Here is a 15,229-nt window from a genome sequence, read left to right as displayed (position 1 = left end):
GTTGTGAAATGCTGCACGAACTTGGCAAAGATTTATGTACTAAGTGTTGCACAGTGACATTTTTATTTTGCTGCAAGGAACAATGTGTGCCATAACTAAGGCAACTTTTTCAGCGCCTACAGTAATACAGTATAGTTACTAATGCAGCAAAGTGTGTTTCTGGCAAGGCAGAGGTCCAATTTTTAGAATCTTTAGTCTCAGCAGCAGGCCTCTCACCATGTCCAGGTCGAGTTGCATTAGTACAAGATATACATATGCCCACAACCTACAAAAGGCTCTGAAAATTTGTAGTGATGGTCAATTATAACTGGTGACACATTCCTGGACTAGCAAACCAACAGGTACTGCTTAGTGCACTGGTTTCAGGTAAACATTCATCTGGTACTCAGAAAGTGACTTGGACCCTGATGAGTGAAGAGGCATTTCGCTGAGTCAAACAAGGTTTAGCTCAAGTGGTATTATTGCCTCATCCTTGCTTTAATGCTCCACTGGCTCTCAAGGTGGAGATGAGCCAACCATTATTGGATCAGCATTGGAGCAGAAGGTGACTGGCTATTGGCAACTGCTTGCATTTTATTCACAAAACCTTATCAACAACAAAGAATTTGGAGTGATATTGATCACAATTTGTTGGTGTTTTACAAATCAGCCAAGCATTTTCAGTCATCAGTGGAAGGCAAGTATTTTACAGTATTCCCTGGTCACAAAGTGCTCACTAGTTTCTTTCAGGATGCAATGGATCATGGATCACCATGTCAGTGTAGACAAGTGGAATATACGAGGTGCATTCAAGTTCTAAGGCCTCCGATTTTTTTTCTAATTAACTACTCACCCAAAATCGATGAAACTGGCGTTACTTCTCGACGTAATCGCCCTGCAGACGTACACATTTTTCACAACGCTGACGACATGATTCCGTGGCAGTGGCGAAGGCTTCTTTAGGAGTCTGTTTTGACCACTGGAAAATCGCTGAGGCGATAGCAGCACGGCTGGTGAATGTGCGGCCACGGAGAGTGTCTTTCATTGTTGGAAAATGCCAAAAGTCACTAGGAGCCAGGTCAGGTGAGTAGGGAGCATGAGGAATCACTTCAAAGTTGTTATCACGAAGAAACTGTTGCGTAACGTTAGCTCGATGTGCGGGTGCGTTGTCTTGGTGAAACAGCACACGTGCAGCCCTTCCCGGACGTTTTTGTTGCAGTGCAGGAAGGAATTTGTTCTTCAAAACATTTTCGTAGGATGCACCTGTTACCGTAGTGCCCTTTGGAATGCAATGGGTAAGGATTACGCCCTCGCTGTCCCAGAACATGGACACCATCATTTTTTCAGTACTGGCAGTTATCGAAATTTTTTTGGTGGCAGTGAATCTGTGTGCTTCCATTGAGCTGACTGGCGCTTTGTTTCTGGATTGAAAAATGGCATCCACGTCTCATCCATTGTCACAACCGACGAAAGGAAAGTCCCATTCGTGCTGTCGTTGCACGTCAACATTGCTTGGCAACATGCCACACGGGCAGGCATGTGGTCGTCTGTCAGCATTCATGGCACCCACCTGGATGACACTTTTCGCATTTTCAGGTCGTCATGCAGGATTGTGTGCACAGAACCCACAGAAATACCAACTCTGGAGGCAATCTGTTCAACAGTCATTTGGCGATCCCCCAAAACAATTCTCTCCACTTTCTCGATCGTGTCGTCAGACCGGCTTGTGCGAGCCCGAGGTTGTTTCGGTTTGTTGTCACACGATGTTCTGCCTTCATTAAACTGTCGCACCCACGAACGCACTTTCGACACATCCATAACTCCATCACCACATGTCTCCTTCAACTGTCAATGAATTTCAATTGGTTTCACACCACGCAAATTCAGAAAATGAATGATTGCACGCTGTTCAAGTAAGGAAAACGTCGCCATTTTAAGTATTTAAAACAGTTCTCATTCTCGCCACTGGCGGTAAAATTCCATCTGCCGTAGGGTGCTGCCATCTCTGGGATGTATTGACAATGAACGCAGCCTCATTTTAAAACAATGCACATGTTTCTATCTCTTTCCAGTCCGGAGAAAAAAAATCGGAGGCCTTAGAACTTGAATGCACCTCGTATTGCTCAATTTATGACTGATGTTTGCCACATTTCAGGCATTCTTAATGTTGCAGCAGGTTGCTTATCGCAAAACTGTGCCAGTCTACAGGCAGTGCCATGGAATGAAATAGCAGCAAAATAACAAGAAGACACAATGCTACATGACTTGGTCCCAAGTAAACAGACAGCTTTGTAACTGAAATGGTTTACAATTTGTTTGGTGTGATTCAGTGCAGAACAAGCAACATTCATACATACCTGTAGAATATTGAAGTGTAGTGCTTTGAGCATTACATAATCTGACCCACACAGGTGTCAGGGCAATGGATAAATTAGTAGCAAGCAAGGTGGTGTGGCCAGGAATATGGAAGGACTGTAAAGAGAGGCCACATACATTTCTGAAAGGTCAGTGCATCCAGGTCAGCCAGCAAGCTTTCCCTCCAATGGTACAGTTCCCAACACCGATAATGATATTTTCACACATACATCTTGACATTGTCAGGCTGTTACTCTCTTTGAATGGTCATCAGTAGTTACTCATGGCAGTCAATCATTTCACGAGGTAGCCCAAAGCTATTTCTTTACCAGATGTCTGCACAGGGATGGTGGAAAAGGCACTGTTGCTTACATGGTTTTCAAGGTTTGCCTTCCTTCACCCGATTACTGCTGCTTGGGGATGTCAGTTCAAGTCGTAACTATTTCAGGAACTCCTTCAGCTATGGGTTGCAACCACCTTTATGCCACCAGGTATCAATCTGACAGTAATGAGGTGGTGGAGAGGCTACACCGCACGCTAAAGGTGGCAGCGATGTGTACTATTTTTTGTAGATATAGTGAAGCCAAATTTACTTTGTTCAACTGACTATTCCAGTGTTGTCAACTTTTAAACAATTTTTGAAGGGAATAAACATTATATTGGAAGATGAATATTACTTACCTTGCCAAGCTGGCCCCAGTATCTGGTCTGGCTTCTTTATTCCTATATAAATTTAGAATAATTGGTCCATGGTTTTTCAAATAAAAAGTCACTGGTATATTGTGTTACTTTTGAACACAGTTTTCATTTATTGATCTGTTCTTGAAACACGTTTCACAATGTCACTTGTTAAGAAAACACATTTTGCAACACTTTTTTAGTAGACAAAGAACATCACCAATCAGAGAATAACATGTACAGAACTCAGTAACTGCTGTATCTAATCTCTTTGCCACCTAATCCAGCGGTAAAGCAACTCTGAACTTGTCTAAAGCAACTCTGATGTGCTTGGCACCAAAGTCTGCATAACAAACCCAGCTTCCAGTACCTTTTAAAACAGGATGTAGTCCAAATTAGTATTAACATGACTGTCTTAATTGAAATTGTTTTTCCAATTTAATTTATATCACGTTTTCTGGAAATAACCATTTACATGAAAATTTATAAGCCCAATGGTTAATAACAAAGGTTGCTGCAAATTTTGGCAAATACGAAAAATAGCAGCTTCCTGTAATTTTATAAGATTCATTTAATTATTGATTGCAAAATTAGAAAAATTAAAATTGAAGACAGAAGTGTTGTTTGCACGGGAACTGAAGCATAATTATATTGTCTTTGCTATAAACTGGTTTTTAGATCATGAAAACAGCCATAAAAGATCTCCAATGCGCACTGCTCCATCTGACCTTTGGAGAGCAGTTACGGGTACCAGGAAAACTTATTGTACCAGCAACACTTTAACCAATATTGACAGAAGTAATGACTGAGTTCACACAGCTGTTGAGCATACTCATGTTGTGACTACATATGGCTCCACCTCTCAGGCACGGTGAAAGGAAATCCTTCATTCACAAAAAGCTAGAATGCCCTAGGCGCAATGTCAAATGTCTGGCTCAAAGGTGACACCTTAGGACCATCATTACATGAAATGTATACTGGCCCATACCAAGTGCTGGCAAAAGAAAAGGACATCTTAATAAAAATTGTGGGCATGAAACAGTCTTGGCAGAGTGATTGAAACTTGCCTACCTCGATGGGAAAGAATCTCAGCAACAAAGTTCCAACCTGCAGCAAACCTACAGCACAGAACAGTACAACAGCTGATCAAATGATGCAGGAGGATAACACCAATCAACCAGAAGCTGTCATGACACACACATCCCTGCCAGTTGTCACAATGGTGGGCTGACAAGTTAAGCACCAGTACTCCAATATTCCATTGGCACCCTGTTCTATAAAAGGGGGTGTGGGGAGTGGGGCCATTGGTATGGTGACATAAGTCACTGTGAACCCTGATGGAGCAAGAGACAAAGAAAGGATATTTGGCACAGCAGAGAATGTTTATTAGTAGTGTAGAATTTATGCTATTATTCTTTTGAAGTTACTAGTTTGGTTTCAATAAAGAAACTTGTAGATCAGTTGCCCATGTGAGTTTAGGTGGTAGTTTATTATTTGTAGCATAATTACTCATAATATCTTTGTATACTGAGTTTTGCACAGATGAAACTCAGTTTAATACCAAAAAAGTAGACTATAAGAACCTTTTTGTCAGCCACAACATATGTTTCTCATATTTTTCATTTCAGTTTCATCAGCGATACAGCTATACTGCTATGGCTACTGCAGGAAGTTTGTTCTTGGTTATCATCATCTTATTGTTAGTAATTATGCCAACTATTAAACGTCAGAACAGTCTAAAGACACGGTCACCTTATAGGCCTGATAAGCCCAGAGGATCTGGGAAGGTACGTATGCTGCCAATCACTACTACTTGTATATCAACATTTGAAATGATATTGAAAGAATACTTATTGCTACTATTGTTAATGTTTATCATGGATTTATCTTACCTGTGCTACGACAAGGTAGTGTGTATCAGTTTAGTGTCCATCGCATACCAATTTGCATTCTGAAACTGAAATAGTGATATTTGTAAGTGGCATCATTCTTTCTTGGGTCCTTTTTGTTTCCAATATTTTATCTTGAACCAAATAAAACTCTTACGTGTCATAAGAAGAAGTGATAAATGGCACCAGTAGCTTGTAAACTGGTAAGCATGTTCCCAAGAGTGTGCCTGAGCTTAATTCACAGCATCATGCAGATATCTAAACAGTGGTGTAGGAAGAGTTTAACAATTTAGTTTCAGCTAGATGGTTTCTGCAGAGTGAAGATCTTAAACCTATTCAAACTCATAGCTGAATGGAAGTACAGTATGGTGATTAATGTTTGAACCAGGTGAAAGTCCATGAGTGGATTGTACATCTGCGTCTGTACTCTGTGACCCATTTTACAGTGTGGGATGAAGTGCCCTTAATGTTCCAGTGCACTTTCTGTTTCTCCTGATCTAGTCATAAATGAAGTTCCAGAAGAACAATTGTTGGTAAATTTTGTAGGCCCCAACGTAGACCACAAAAATAATTTGTTAACTCTTTGTGGAACATACTGAAACACAAAATGAATAACACAAAGTTCATAAGAGCTGTGAATTTTCCTGAACCACAAATAAAACTGAATTTAAGGTGACTTGTGTTACTGTGATACAAGCCACTCATAGGCAAGTCTGAAGTCTTGTCAGAATGGTATCACAGCTTGCCAAACTAGAACTTTGGTAACACAAACAGAACAGAGAATATCCAGTGTAGTGCAGAGTCATCATCAGTACCTCAGTTGGCTGTGCAGAAGACTACATTAGCATGCAAACAGAAATGAGAGTGAGCCTAAGGCTATGTGAAAAACTTCTACATTATTTGGGTATGAAATATGTAAATAAAATCTGGGGTTGGTACAGTGCCACAAATCTAAAAAATACCAGAGGAGATATGAAAAGTAAATGCTGTTACAGTGTAGAAGATTTCTTGAATGATGTTATGATGGTTTCATGCAACTCTTCATGCTACTCTATTCTCTGCAGGCCTATTCATCGCCAAATAAATACCACAACCTACATCCTACTAAGTCTGCATACTGTATAGTCTCTTGGTCTCCCTCTATGATTTCCACCTTGCATAATTCCCTCCGGTACTAAATTTGTGATCCCTGTCAACCAATTCCTTTTTAGTCATGTTGCTCCATAAATTTATTGTCTCCCCAATGCTATTCAATATCTCCTCATTAGTTATGTGCTTGACCCATATACTCCTCAGTATTCTTCTGTAGCACCTCATTTCAAGATCCTTAATGTGTTCATGTCTAATCTGCTTATCATCCACATTTCACTTCCATACAAGGCTGCACTCCAAACAAATACCTTCACAAAAGACTTTCAATACTTAAATCTGTAATTAGTATTAACAGACTTCTGTTCTTCGCAAACAGTTTTCTTGCCATTGGCAGTCTACATTTTATATCCTTTCTACATCAGCCATCATCAGTTATTTTGCTGCCCAAATAGTAAAATCCATGTACTACTTTAAGTGTCTCATTTCCCAATCTAATTCCTCAGTATGATCTGATTTAATTTTATTCCATTCCATTATTATTGTCCTTTTTTGTTGATGTTCATCTTATATCCACCTTTCAAGATGCTGTCCATTCTGTTGAACTGCTCTTCCAAATCCTTTACTCTGTCTGACAGAATTACATCATCGTCACCAAACCTCAAAGTTTTTATTTCTCCTTGCTGAACTATAATTTCTACTCCAAACTTTTCTTTGGTTTCCTTTATTACTTGCTTATTGTTTAGACTGAATAACATTGGGGTTTGGTTAAAACCCTGTCTCACTTCCTTGTTAACCACTACTTCCTCTCAACTCTTATAACTGCCATCTGTACAAGTTGTAAATAGCGTTTCACTCCCTGTGTTTTACCCCTACTGCCCTCAGAATTTCAAAGAGAGTATTCCAGTCAACATTGCTGAAATGTTTCTCTAAGTCTACAAATGCTATAAAGTAGGTTTGCCTTTCTTTAATCTACCTTGTGAAAGAAGTTGTAGGGTCAATATCACTTCACATGTTCCTACATTTCTCCAAAATCCAAACTCCTCCTCCTCGATGTTGACTTCTTTTCCAATCTTCTGTAAAGAATTTGTGTTAGTATTTTGCAACAGTGACTTATTAAACTGATAGTTTGGTAATATTAACACCTGTCAGCACCTGCTTTCTTTGGAATTAGAGTTACAACATTCTTCTTAAGTCTGAGGATACTTTGTGTGTCTCATACATCTTGCACACCAGATAGAAGAGTTTCGTCATGCTTGGCTCTCCCAATGTTATCATGGTTCTGCTGGAATGTCATCTACTCTATGAGCCTTGCTTGAACACAGGTCTTTCAGTGCTCTGTCAGATTCTTCTTGCAGTATCATATCTCCCCTCTCATCTTCATCTAAATCCTCTTCCATTTCTATAATATTGCTTTCAAGTTCATCTTACTTGTATAGTCCATCTACTCATTCCACCTTTCATCTTTCACCTTTCACCTTCAGCTTTCTCTTCTCAGCTTAGTAATGGTTTCCATCTGAGCTCATGACATTCATACAGCTGGATCACGTTCCTGCAAAGGCCTTTTAAATTTTCCTGTAGGCAGTATTTATCTCTCCCCTAATGAAATATGCTTTTAAATACTTATATTTCTCATTCAGCCATTCCTGCTTAGTCACTTTGCATGTCCTGTCACTCTCATTTTTTAGACATTTGTTTTCTTTTTTGCCTGCTTCATTTGCTGATTTTTTTTTATTTTCTGCTTTCATCATTTAAATTCAATGTCTCCTTTGATATCTACGGATTTCTACTAGACCTTGTCTTTTTACTTATTTCATCCGCTGCTTCATTATTTCATCCCTCAAAGCTACGGATTTGTTTTCCACAGTTTTCCTTTCCATTGCTCCTTCCCTCTGCTTCATTATTTCATCCCTCTAAGCTATGGATTTGTTTTCTACAGTTTTCCTTTCCATTGCTCTAGTCAATGTTATGTGTTTGTGCTTACAGCAGCTAAAACATCAGCTAAATGTAATCTAGTAAACTAGAGAAAAAATCTCAGCTTTGGGAAAAAGCACTACTTCCTCAATTTATTAAATAGCTTGTTCTATTGCTGTTTTAATAATTATTTACTTCTCAATGAATTGCTTTAGAATATTGTACTACTTGACTTTTCGTATAGCTAATTAGATATGTCTTCAATTGCCTTTCGAGTTGGTCATGAGTCTTGCTTTATGTTAGTTGGGAGCTCGTTTACTACTTTTACACCTGAGTATATAAGGCTACTCTGATCCTTCAGTAAGGAGCAAAACTTCATACAGAAAGGAAAAGAACACATATTGATTTTTGTATTGTGACAGTGCAAACCACAGTTCAGCTGAAACTACGTACCAGCAGCAAAAAGCATTAAGAAGTGGGGAGTGAATGTAAGAACTCCAAGATCCTTTGAGGAAACTTACAAGATTTGCAGTCATTACTTGCGTAATAATTTTACAGCTTGCTTCTGCTGAAAAAATACTTTAATTACTTTAGGTGCCTACTCTCTGAAGATATCTCCAAAATATTATGCATAATAAGCCAACACTCTTCCATTTAAGAAAACATAATATAAGAGATACTTTAAAGCATGTTCTACACTGGAGTAAACACAAGCAGACAAGCACCACCAAACGAGCCTTCCCTCTCTTGTAAACACTTATCAAACTGGAGCAGACAACATTTGATTGTGATTGGTTAGCACCTGCAGGTGATCACTAATGTTCTGGGGTGCAACTCTTTTAGTGAATAAACAAAAGGCTTCAGTGCTCACAGTACAGCAATTATTTTTCTGCTGCTTCACACACGAATTACTTTGTTATTGGTGTGAGTTGCATGAGCAGTGGAGCACTCAGAAGAGAATATAATATTGTTGACAGAAGAATGTAGTTACCATAGGTGCTTGTGGGATCAAGAGATCCACACAACACAAAATGCCATATCAAATGAAAGATGTTTGGTAGAAAATTGCTAAAGTACTTAAAGGTCCAACCTAGGTTATGAGAAAGGCAATAAGTTCGTTAGATGCTTCCATCAAGCAGGAATAGAGTAAAGTGGTGCATACTTTTTTTTTGTTTATTTTATATTAGAAACAAAGAGTATAGCAAATTTCCTTGACTGTAAATAAATGCAAATATATATCTTTTAAGCTGATTAATACCTTAAAAGTGCCACTCAATTATATAAATCCACTTACCTTGGTGTCCTGTTATCTCCATCTCTTCCATTCAGTGCTGTATATTTTCACTGTACAACTCTGTGCTCACTTTTGAAAATAATCAATTTTTTTATAACATAGTATAACTGCATAGATAAAATATCTACTCATCAAGTGGTGGCATGAGAAAAAACATAAACATATGTAAAGCTTGAGGAAATATGCAAACTTTCAGAGCCATTGACTCTTTGTTCTGGCAAAAGTGTTGAAGGGGAATGAAGAGGAATGAAGAAAAAGGACTGGCGAGGTTTAGGAAATGGGGAGAGTGTAGAAAGGTCACCCAGAATTTCAGGTCTGAAGAAACTTACCAGATGGGATGAGATTGAAAGACTGATTGTTGGGGCTGCACTGGATGAGATTTGAAAGCCTGAGAGCTTAAAAATGGAAAATAGGGTACTAAGCAAGACAGAGATTACTAACAAAACATTGTGCAAGAGTTGATAATGGTGGAAAGCTAAGTGTTTCGTATATGCTGAGGTGGGAGGGTGGGATAGACTGGTCAGAAAATAAAAGGTATAGTAACCTAAAAGGAAGTAAAGAAAAGAAGAAACCCTGAAACCAAAGAAATTAAAATATATTAAGGCCAGGTGAGTGGTGAAAACCAAGGACACATTGTAGCATCAGTTCCCACCTGTGGAGTTCAGAGAAACTGGTTGGTGTCTGGGGAAAGAATACACATGACAAGTGTGATGAAACAGGGACTGAGATCATGACCATCAAATTGTAGAGCACGCTCTGCAATAGGATGTTGTATGTTGCCAGTGGCTGGCCGGAGTGGCCGTGTGGTTCTAGGAGCTACAGTCAGGAACCGGGTGACCGCTACGGTCACAGGTTCGAATCCTGCCTCGGGCATGGATGTGTCTGATGTCCTTAGGTTAGTTAGGTTTAAGTAGTTCTAAGTTCTAGGTGACTGATGACCTCAGAAGTTAAGTTGCATAGTGCTCAGAGCCACTTATGTTGCCAGTATACACCATCTACCTATGCCCATTCATCCTGATAACTTGGTGATAGTCATAACAATGTAGAAGGCTGAACAGTGTTCAGATAACAGCTGGTAGACTCCATGTGTCACTTCAAAGCTGGCTCTCTGCTAGATAGTATATGTTTTGCCAGTTACAAGGCTGACATAGGCGGTGGTAGGAGGATGTGTAGGGGGACAGTCACAGGGATAGGAGCCATACAGTAAGGAAATGGTGCTGAAGGAGCAGTGGGTCTGACCAGGATATTGCAGGGATTTGGGAGGCTACAAAAGGCTATTATGATTGTGGTCGGCACAATGCCAGAGAGAATGCACCTCATTTCAGACCATGATTTTAAGAGGTCATAATAGTTTCAAGTACAGCAATCTTTTGCACTTACCTGGCTAGTCTGTGACCTCATCTGCAAATTTCCAGTCCACCAGACTCCTACAGTTATTTGCCCCTAATGTTTCATCCAACAATACAACTTCAAACTGCAACAATAATCTGGGCTTCATCTCAAAAAGCTTTCTTACCTTCTCCTAAACTATCTTAACAGCTGTGTTTCCCTTTCTGTCCCTCTTCAGCTTCCCATAAAGGCACACCCCCCAACCACCACTCCTCTCCTACAAACTGAGCTTGGTCAACCTTCTTAACATCACCCACCCCTTACCACTGCTTCCCAGAGATGGCCTTGAATGCAATAATCATCTACTCCAACAAGACATTATTAAGTATAATAATCAGCCATACTGTCAACTGCAAGGTTCATAATGCCAAGAGTAAGAGAGCAAACCATAAATAATTGACATAATCCACTAGAACCATGGAAAGTTGCAGTCACTTGACATAACCAGAAATAAGTTTCTTTGCTAATATTAAAAGAAATATGAGTGATCCTAGGTCAGCCTTTAAACCATACATAAGGCTGTAAATGACTACAACAATTTTTCAAATAACTTCCGGGAATTCAGCCAGTAACACTTTCAGCAACCATCAATATTTCGGCGGGAGAACACCCCAGCATTTTCAAGGCAAACTGCAATGGACAGGTGGCATACATGCAAATTTAAAACCTCGGTTCTCGGACTGAAGCAGGAAAGATAACACACACACTGAACACTAGTGCCACCAAAGATGACCAAAGTCAGACTTATCGATTGTGAGACTAAGATTCACAGGTGTGGTAGCATTGACTCTGTCCCTCTGTTTTTTGACAAGGGAGAGAGCCAGATTCCAAACAGAGTTTAAACAGAAACCTCCATCCCTGTTAACGAGGTTGCTCACTAATTTAATCTCAACTGCCTCCCTAAAAACACTGTCCCAATAGCTGGACGTGCATGCCAATATCTCGGTATTATTATATAACATGGGGTGACCAAGCAATGTTCGGCAGTAGCAGATCTACTTGGCTGCTGTAATCATGTGTGCCATTTATGCTCAGTACATTGGTCCCCCACGGTCCTGATAGTTTGACCAATATATGCCATGCCCCAGCTACAAGGAATACAATATACACCCGCCTTACGTAGTCCAAGATCATCCTTAACGGAACTCAAAAGTGCTCTAATTTTAGATGGAGGTCGGAAAACACATTTCACATCATATTTCCGTAAATACGACCGATCTTGTTGGATGTGGTTCCTACGTAAGGCAAAAAGGCAGTAGACTTAGGTGTTGTCTCAGAATTATCATCAATCACCCGATGTACAGTTGGTCGATAGCACAATCCACATTCAATCTGTCTATCACTATAACCATTTTGACGAAATGTAGCTTCAAGCTTCAAGATGGTACAGCTCAGCTGGCAAAGTCTCAGCGTCAGAAATGACATGTGCCCTGTGTACCAAGGTACATAGTACCCCTTCACGCTGAGCCGGATGGTGACAACTATTAGCCTGGAAGTACAAGTCGGTGTGAGTATGTTTCCTGTAGACTGCATGCCCCAATGATCTATCATCCTTCCTCCTAACCAACACGTCACGAAAGGGAAGGCAATCATCCTCTCCCACCTCCATTTGAAAGTTGTATACGCCAGGTCTTACAACAATTTTAGCTGTCAAATGAACACTTGAAAATTTTCACAAAAGTGAAAAAAACACTAACTGTGCTACTTCTGCATGTGACATCTATTATGATTTAACCATAAAAGCTATAGGAATTCTGGGCATAAATTTGCTAAGCAGAATGGAAAATCTATACCAAAGAAATGGTAAAGAGAAAACATGGTGGAATACACTAGAAAAGATAAGTATCTCATTGGTTATTAGCTTCATGGTGGCAAATGTGAAAATGGTCTTTGACAATCTGGCTTTCCTTAAAGGAGAATAACATTTTTGAATTGCAAGACATACACAGTCTGGATGGAGCAACAGCTGCCACCATACAGAAGCCACTGAAAACATTGATTCCAACTGGATGCAGAGCAGTTATGCAAACTGCATCATTCCTTGTGTTTCCCATGGTCCACATCAAAGATTATATGCTGCCAGAATTCCCCCCCCCCCCCATCCCTTCCACCCTGCCTTAACTCTGGATAGAGTCACAGTCTCAGGTTAGATGAACAGTGAGATTTTTTACAAGTTCTAAAATGCTTTGTCAAAGATGAAAGGCCAACAAAAAAAACCCGTGCTCATGATTCTCAACAATCATGAAAGGCACACAAGCATAGCAACAGTGTCGTCTGAAAAAAGACAGTGGTGTTGATGTATTGATTCAACCAGTTCACACAAGTCAAAAGCAACAGCCTACTGATATGAGAGTTTTTGTTTCATTTATGAAATTCTATAATAAAGCATCTTGTGATCTTATGGCAAACACAGGAAGATCAGTTGCCATCTGTAACGTTGCTGGGCTGTTTGGCAAAGCATTCCCCATTGCCTTCATCAACAGAAATATACACAGTGGCTTTAGACCATGTTGTGTTGAACCACTAACAGATATTTTTGGACTTTCAGACTTATCGTCTAACAGTTCATTTGACTAATCAACATTTGCTAACTGAATCTAACTGAAGAACTGATTTGCCATCTACCCTTACTCTTGATCTCTCTGACAAAATCATAGCTGCAGATTTAGCTTTCCTCAGCCTTCTGAAGAACAAAAGGTGAAATAATTATGGTAGTATATCCAGAAGGCATTTTGGCTCATTCCAAAGGTCTTATATCCAAGAAGAAAAAAGCTAAGAAAACTAAATCAATGATTCTGACAGACACTCTCATCAAAAACAACCTTGAAGATAAAATTTGATTAACAGAAGAATAGTAAATGAAGAAATCTAATAGACTTATAGAAAAAAAGATATAGAAATGAGAAAAATAAGAACTTGTAGAATTAACTATTTGACCTGGAAGAACATAAGGAGAGTAATGCATGTGTTACTATGACAGCTGATCTTCAGCAATAATTCCTTCTTCAGACAAAGATAGTGTGGTGAATTTTTCAGGAAATGTCATGAATCTGAAAGGCTAAAGGATTTTACAAATCCTAAAATATTGAGCTCAAGTGTCATTTTGCAAAAGCACGGTGGGAGCAATGAAATTTATGCCAATAGATTAAAGAAGTTTTATATCAGAAACTGATGTATTGAAATTACCTAATCCATTTCAATTATAGTTATCTCAATATGCAAGCATGTTGTCCTCACTGTAATTTGAGTGACTTCAAAGTATTATGAAACAATGGAAAATCCAGGATGCAACAATGACAATATTATGAAAAGGATTGATTATTACTCACCATAAATAGGGTGATTCACGAAGATATGGAAATATTTTAATATGTTATTCTACAAGTAAAACTAAAGAAAAAAGTTCATAAATAACATAAGTCTGCAAATGTTTAGTTATGGAGTTATGGCTAATAAAAGATTTTGCCTGAAATTTAGCAACTTCGCTAATATGAAGCCATTGCAAAACTGTATGAGGTTAAAGTAAAGCATGATTTCCATTTATTTTGTTGTTACTGATCTGTTGAATCTAATAAAACATGTCCCAGACTTCTATCTGCAGTAGTTTTCCAGAACATCCAGGGAAGCAAAGAAGTAATTTTGTAAAATTTTTAATTTACTAACTACTTGGCCCAATTTTCTTTCTAAAATTGCAGACAATTGCACAAAGTTTTCAGCAGAAGTTGTAGAGAATTTAATTTTGGAAAAATGATGGTAATAATGTTAACTGGAACTGTATGAATGTGTCAGATAATCTGCTCTTACTAATTGTATGTATGTGTGTATAATAATAATTGAATATAAGATTTGCAGATGACATGGCGATCTTCGCAGAAAATCAAGAGATGCCGAATGAAATGCTAAATGACCTGAATGAAGCCTGTGCAGCTATGGCATGAAAATTAATGAAAAGAAAACCAAAAGCACAGTCATAGGCCTAAAGAAGAGAAAAGTGAAAATGAAGTTGGGGTCAGAAACCATAGAACAGGTAAGAGCATTCAAGTATTTGGGAAGTTGGATTAAGGAAGACATGGATTGCCAACAAGATATCAAAGTGAGAATGGCTCTGACAAAAGAGGCATTTCAAAAGCAGAGAAGACTCCTACCTAGTTGTTTGAGCAAGGAATTAAGGAAGTGACTGTTTAAGTGCTTAATATCGAGTGTGGCCTTGTATGGAGCAGAAACATGGGACTTTGAGAAAACAGGATGAGAAGAGAATTGAAGCTTGTGAAATGTGGAAATGACATAGAATGGAGAAGATCAGCTGGACTGATAAAGTCAGGAATGAAGAATTACTGAGGAGAGTTGGTGAAAAGCAGAGGATACTGCTGATGGTAAAGAACAGGAAACTAAACTGGATAGGCCACAATCTAAGAAGAGATTGCCTTCTAGTTAAGGCAATTGAAGGATTCATTCCAGGAAAGAGAGGGAAGGGCAGAAGAAGTTTCCAGATGCTGGATGATGTTAGCAGGCCACAAGGAGGGTACCAAAGAATGAAGAGGAAGTCAGAAGACAGAGAAGCATGGAGGGTTATGCAGTGAAAACCTGCTGCAAGGCAGACAACCCAATGATGATGGAAAAAACATAGCTCATTGTTAAGGAA

This window comes from Schistocerca nitens, chromosome 10, assembly GCF_023898315.1.
Source record: "Schistocerca nitens isolate TAMUIC-IGC-003100 chromosome 10, iqSchNite1.1, whole genome shotgun sequence".
NCBI lineage: Eukaryota > Metazoa > Arthropoda > Insecta > Orthoptera > Acrididae > Schistocerca > Schistocerca nitens.
This window is presented reverse-complemented; position numbering follows the sequence as displayed.